This window comes from Mus caroli, unplaced genomic scaffold, assembly GCF_978045245.1.
Source record: "Mus caroli unplaced genomic scaffold, Mus_caroli_1 scaffold_2, whole genome shotgun sequence".
Classification (NCBI taxonomy): Eukaryota; Metazoa; Chordata; class Mammalia; order Rodentia; family Muridae; genus Mus; species Mus caroli.
This window is the reverse complement of record NW_028227257.1, coordinates 109,920,808-109,927,460: the sequence shown is the minus strand read 5'-3', so window position 1 is coordinate 109,927,460 and position 6,653 is coordinate 109,920,808. Positions and strand designations below refer to the sequence as shown.

Below are 6,653 nucleotides of genomic sequence, written 5' to 3'. Positions count from 1 at the left end.
ATGACAGCTGCCTCACATCAAAGCAGCTAAAAGCCTGTGTTGTTGGAGTCATCCCGCTGTGGCTGTCTCACACTGGGGAGCATGATAACATGGTAGTTGCTCCAGTCACAAGGCTGGGTTCCTCAGTAGTCCCACTCTGGTGACAAAGACCTGGAGGCTCTAAGAGAGCTACTGGTCCTTAGCCTGTGATGGAGCCTGAAACCCTGATTCTGGTGTCAGCAAAGGACTCGCAGCAGCTACTACGGGGAGAATGAACTTGTCAGGCAAGAGGAAGGCCACATAGACAGAAGGGGAATAACCTGCCTTCTGCCTGCCCTTTTTTCTGAGCTGCTACACCTGTGGGGACGGTCTTCCCACATCAATCTAAGCAATCAGGACAGTCCTTCCGTTACCTTTCCCTACTAGGTTTGTTCAAATTTGTCAAGGTGACACTAAAATCAGTCTTAACAACAACGTAAATGCATAGTGTAGATCTCCATTTAACTAGGTCGACTTTAATATTTTTCAATGAAATTTCATAACAGATATGGCCTACTTCTAATGGATCTTTCCTAGGCACCTTATATTGTCCTATGTTTAAATACCATCCCTTAAGGATCCTACTTCCTAATTGATTGTGATTGGTACGACAGGATTTCAATTGAGATGATGTTCTTCAAACCAGAAAGTTCTGTCATACTCAAATGCCTTGGTTCTACCTAGACATGGCGAGACTTCTATTAATTTCTGATCATTATATTTGCTTTCTTCTTTTAATGTATATGTGTATACATGTATACACACATGCATATTTTCCTATCAGGACCCCACCCTTTATATATTACAAGTTTAGCATGTAACATTCTATTACTATCTTATTCTAAATAGGATGAATTTACCCAATTTCCCTCACAGTTTCTTAATTTTACTCCATTATCTGTTATAAGTTGTTGTTGTTGGTTTTGGTTTTGGGGTTTTGGGGGTTTGTTGTTGTTGTTTGTTTGTTTGTTTGTTTGTTTCTTCGAGACAGGGTTTCTCTGCGTAGCCCTGGCTCTCCTGGAACTCACTCTGTAGACCAGGCTGGCCTCAAACTCAGAAATCTGCCTCCCTCTGCCTCCAAGTGCTGGGACTAAAGGCATGTACCACCACTGCCCTGCATAAGTTGATTTTTAATCTTTACCTTTTTTCCAGTGAGTTAAAACTTTATCACAATTATGTGTGGTGGCACATGTTTTTAATCCTGGCCTTCTGGAAACAGAGACAGACAGATCTCTGTGAGTTCAAGGCCAGCCTACAGGATAAGTTCCAGGCCAGTGAAGGGTACATAGTGAGACCCAATCTAAAAACAAAACAAAAACCAATCTTTATCACTATGTAGTAAATAATGTTTTTAAAATTTTTCTCCACTGTTTGGTACTGATACAGCTATGTGATATTTCTTCATGCCAGTGTTTGCCTGGTATGTTTTCTTTCTGGGAATATTCACTTCCATGACCTTGGTTTTCCATTTGCTTTGCATGGATGGCTTATAACTGGACATGTTTAATGTTCCAGTCACGTGGTCTCCTAACTGCAGGGTGTCTGACACGCACACCCTCTGCTGTCATCTCTGATACATTCCATTCTTATTTTGTACCACTTCCTTTATTTTTCACTGTTCCTGTTTTTATTACATTGTTTAAATGCAGTTCTTTAGTGTGCAGGGCAGGTGTGTGCAGGGTGGAGGAGGGGCAATGCATGCACACCATAGCTCACGCATGGAGACCGGAAGAGTCAGTTCCCGTTTCTACCCTGTGGGTCCTGGGGCTTGAGCTCACATTGTCAGGCATGGACGCAGGCTGGTTGGTACCTGCCACTGCATCTCATTGACTATACTTTGAATACTATTTTTTTCCCTTCTCTTTTCTTGTCTAAAGATTTAGACTAGCCGCTCTTTCTTTTGTGGTGGTTGTCTGTGTGTCCCTACAGCCTCACAGTAAGTAGGCTGGTGCTCTCTGGTTACCTGAATCACCATAGCCTGTCTCCTTTACTGGTTCACAGGTTCATAGTTTTTTATTATCTTCTCTCAGACAGATGAAGGCCTGGAAAATTTTTTCTGCCTTCCCATCTGCTTCCCATCTACATCCAGTGTCATCCGGTGTTTTAAGTCTCCTTTAACCCACAGTTTGTACGTGAATAATCTTGTTTAGACAGTTTTTGCTTAGATACACCGTACATTCTCCATTACCTTTGATTGCATAGTTCCCCTTAGATCTCCAGCCTTTGATGTGGGCTGTTTTCTTTTTCCTTGATCTTCCTGTGTCTGGACTTGGCTCTACTGAAGCCTGTTAGCAGCCCCTACCTTAGGGGGGGCCTCTGAATGTGTGTCCTAGCTTCCCTGTGAGACTGGCTCGAAACGGTCATCTAGGTCAGACTGGCCACATGGCGGATGGAGAAGGAACTGCTAGCTAATGTAGACTGTTTTCGGCATGGAGCATTCTCGTCTCACCATAAGGCTCTGCTTCTAAGCACTGAGGGGCTCTGGTATCTTTCACATGGCAGGGAAACCTCTTATGTGTATTACATTTACACGCAGAATCTTGCATGCTTTTGTCAGAGTAAAGGATGCATCATAGACAAATGAATACAAAGGGCTTACCCTTCCTGGAAACTAGTGAATGGGGCTTTCTAGGATCAATTTAGCATGCAATCTTCTTCCCTGGTCTAGTAAAAGTCCTTCAAATCTCAGCTTTCTCCTACCTGTCTGAGTCAGGGTTGTTATTTTTGTTACATGACTTTGCATAAATACCTATTCTTCCTTCTTCTCCAGAACTAATGTAGAAAGGGAAACCCACTTCTGGTTCTAGGTGTGGCCACTCAGGGCGTTTCACCCCCAGGCTGGGCGATGACATTCTTGACTTGCAGTCATAAAGCCTCAGGCTCTGGTGGAGTCCAGGAACCAAGCAAAAGTAGAGACCTCAGTGAGCTGGGGCTTGAAATGAAAGTTGGAGCACACCACACACACACACACACACACACACATATATATATATATACACACACATATAGACACACACATACACACACACATATATATATACATACACATACACACACACATATATATGTATATATATAGAGAGAGACACACACACATATATATACACAGACACACACAGACACACAACACACACACACACACACACATATATATATATATATATATATATATATATATATATACACACACACACACACACACACACACACACACACACACACCCTTTAGCTCTGGATGTTGTCCCTGCATCCCCTCCCTGTTTAAGGACCCGATCACCTAGAAACTCTGGAATCATCTCGCTGGCTCTAAATCCTTACCATAACCACCCCCTGCACAGTGGTATTGTCTAGAAGTCCCAGCTTCTAGGGATAATGTAGTTCCTTTGTGTTCATTAGTCTGCTGACCTGTTGACAGCATGCAGAGGGTCAGGGCACCATCTGACAGGAACTCCTCTGAGGAAAATGTAGTCAGCCAGCTACCTGATGTCCAGGGATGATGAGTCAGCAGGAATGGACTCTGTTACAATCAACTGTAGACACCCTGCTGAGATTATTTTTTTTAAGAGGAAGAGAGATTATTTCTAAGAATTAATGCCAGAAATCTGTGAAAGACTGGATGGTGAGATGAGGCATCGTTTTCCTAGTATCTGAGAAATGTGGGGTGCAGGCTGGTCTGCCTTTAGAGCCACAGTGGGAATAAAGTCCATAGTTAGGGGTCTTAGAGAGCAGAGTCCAATGGTTCTGTGGAAAAAGGCATTTTTCTTGCTTAGAACTTGCTTTATTAAATTAAGATTAGGGGTTTTTAAACCTTTTTAAAAAAGATTTATTTATTTAATGTATATGACTACACTATAGCTATACAGATGGTTGTGAGCCACCATGTGGTTGCTGAACTCAGGACCTTCGGAAGAGCAGTCAGTGCTCTTGACTGCTGAACCATCTCTCCAGCCCCCTTTTTTAAACCTTTAATGATAATTGCTTCAAAGCGGTTTGCTTTTGAGGATGTGTTTTTCCCACCATATATATATGGAACTCACTCTGTAGACCAGGCTGGCCTTGAACTCAGAAATCCACCTGTGTCTGCCTCCCAAGTGCTGGGATTAAAGGCGTGTGCCACTAGTCCCCACACCATTCCTAGTTAGCTACCTTTGATTCCTACTTGTAGATCAAAATGTAAGCTCTTGGCTACTTCCCCAGTGCCAAGTGCCATGCTAGCCTGCCTGCTGCCATGCTCCCTGGACCAATGATCATGGACTCCTACCTTCTGAAATTGTAAGCTCCAAATTTAGTGCATTCTTTTTTATAAGTTGCCTTGGTCATGGTGTTTTATCAAGGGTCCTTATTATTATAATTTTTCTGAGGTTCAAAAGGAGGAGTTTGATTGCTGAGGGACATAGTATGGGTGGTTTTTATCTTAATCAACAAATTAAGATACATAAGCTCTTTTCTACTGTGAATGTTCCCCCTGACAATACACCCAGGTGTTTTTTTTTCCTGCATTTTATAAAACTTGATAAAAATTAATGTTTCAAACTGTACAGTCACCAGAAGTACACAGTTATCAAAAATGCACATATGTCACTTGGCATCTCTAGCACCTTCAGCTTTCTGTGCCTGGTCTGTTTTGGCATCTCCATTTTCTGCAAGAACATTCGCATCCTTACTGGCATCGGCTTTCCCCGTCTCTCCCTTCTTTGCAGGGACCTTTTTAGGTTTGAGCTCTGGCTTTGGAAGAGCAGGTTTAGCAGACGACCTTGCAGATCTTCTCTGTGGCTCATCCTTCACCTTGGCTTCGTCCCCGTTAGCCCCTTCAGCCTTTCTTTTGGGCTAGAGTCTGGAGGCTGAGGGAGGAGACCCCAGGAGAGACATGTGCCTTCACTCTGAGGTGAGAAGCAAAGGGAACAGACGGCCCATGCCTTTGCCCTCTTACTTCCTGTCCCTTGAGTCCTGAGCCTGGCAGGACAGAGAAGTAGACAGCTTTAATAAACTGGAACATCTGTACTAGTAGAGTGTGAGCAGGCCTCCTGAGTCTAAGTCATCACCAGAGGGCCTGCTTACTAGAGAAGGATGCAGTAATTCCAGAGGCTGGGAGACAAAGCCACTTTGCCTTTGATCCCACTCCATTAAGATTGTTCAACAGGTTCATGATTAGTTTACAACCATGGCAGAATTAGCTCCGTCTTTGTTCCTGGGTGGTATTGGTCAGTCTGCCTAACTGCTGGAGGGATTTCCCCCCAACCTATGGAGAACAAAGGCACACAAAAAAGAGACAAAAAGCCCCATTACTTTGTTAGCAAATGAAGAGAAAAAGCCTTGATGAGGGTTCTTAGGTGGCCACCCTGGAAGGAAGAGCAATCGGAAATAGGTGGGGCCGCCTCACGCCTCTCTCTGTGTGAATAAAGGGATCTTTGGGACTGTAAACTCCAAAACTATGTTCTACTGTGAATGGTTGGGAGCCAAGTGGACCTTAGCCTATCAGGGGATCTGCCCAGCCTGCCTGGAGAAGAGGGCGGACCCTCTCTGCCTGGGGCTTTCTAAGCTAATTTAAAGGGGCCTAGAGTTCCCAGGGTGACCAGTAGAGGGAGCCCTAGAGAAAGGGGGCTCTACTGCTAAAGGTCTGGCTTTAGTTATGCTCCCAGGCAGATTTTGGCTGCGGCAAGATGCTGCATTTTATAGGATCATTTTCAGGAACTCGGAGGCAAAATTTGAGACCCCTGTCCCCCTTCTCCAACATTTAAAATCTCTTCTAATGTATAAACATCTTTGAACGATCTAAAAATGGCTGCGTCCTTTACCAGCTCGTTTTCGTTTTCATTCAGTAGGAACAATGGAACTAGCTTGCCACTCAGGCCAACCGGCCCAGCCACTTAAGCGCTGTGCTGTGCCTACAGGGAAATCACGCTTAATCGACAGTAGACATTTTCTTCTCCCACAGTTCCTCCTTCCAAGGTAAATTGAGAACGGAGAGAGCTGAAAGAGAGACAGAGAAGGGGGCATAGAATGAAGAAGAAAGGGGATCCCTGTCTAAGTTTCTTACTCGCCTGGTCTTACAGAAAATCGGCTGAAAGGAGGGGATGGAAAGGAGGTGCCCTGTGAGCTTCAATTGCAGCCCAGAGCCAATGAAACTGGTTTCAGGCTCTGAGGCAAAATTTCAGCCTCCTGCTTTACTGTAGGCACGGCAATCCCCTGGGAGGAACGATAGAAAGGTGCCTTGTTTCAGTGCTACTTTTAGGATTGGTGTGGGGGAGGTGGTGATGTTAGAGGGTGGAATAAACAGGGAAAGCAAAGTAAAAGAACCCTTCCTTTGTGTCTTAATAGAAAAGCTCCCCTCCCCTCACCCCTACTTCCATTCTCTTCCTTGAGTTCCAATGACGCCACCTAGTGGGCAAACAAGCCACCCACGGGCAGTCTGAACGGGCCTTCTTGTGATTGACAGGGCACATTTCATCTTCCACATGCAGGAGTAGAAACATGATTTAGTGCATCAAAGGCCACCTATCACATCCCAGAAGATGTGTCAACTGGTCAGGATTGAAGGAAGAAGCCCAGAAGTTCCAGGGAGCCTGAAAGGTGAGAGATAGCAAAGACTCAAGCCTGGGGCTAGAAACAGAAGGCAGGAGACCGTCCCAGGTTAC

General features: G+C 44.6%; 1 pseudogene; it reads right to left on the bottom strand.

Moving 5' to 3' along the window:
• Window positions 1-4,596: 4,596 nt before the first annotated feature.
• LOC110306148 (non-histone chromosomal protein HMG-17 pseudogene) lies at window positions 4,597-4,887 on the bottom strand (annotated as a pseudogene).
• Window positions 4,888-6,653: the final 1,766 nt, after the last annotated feature.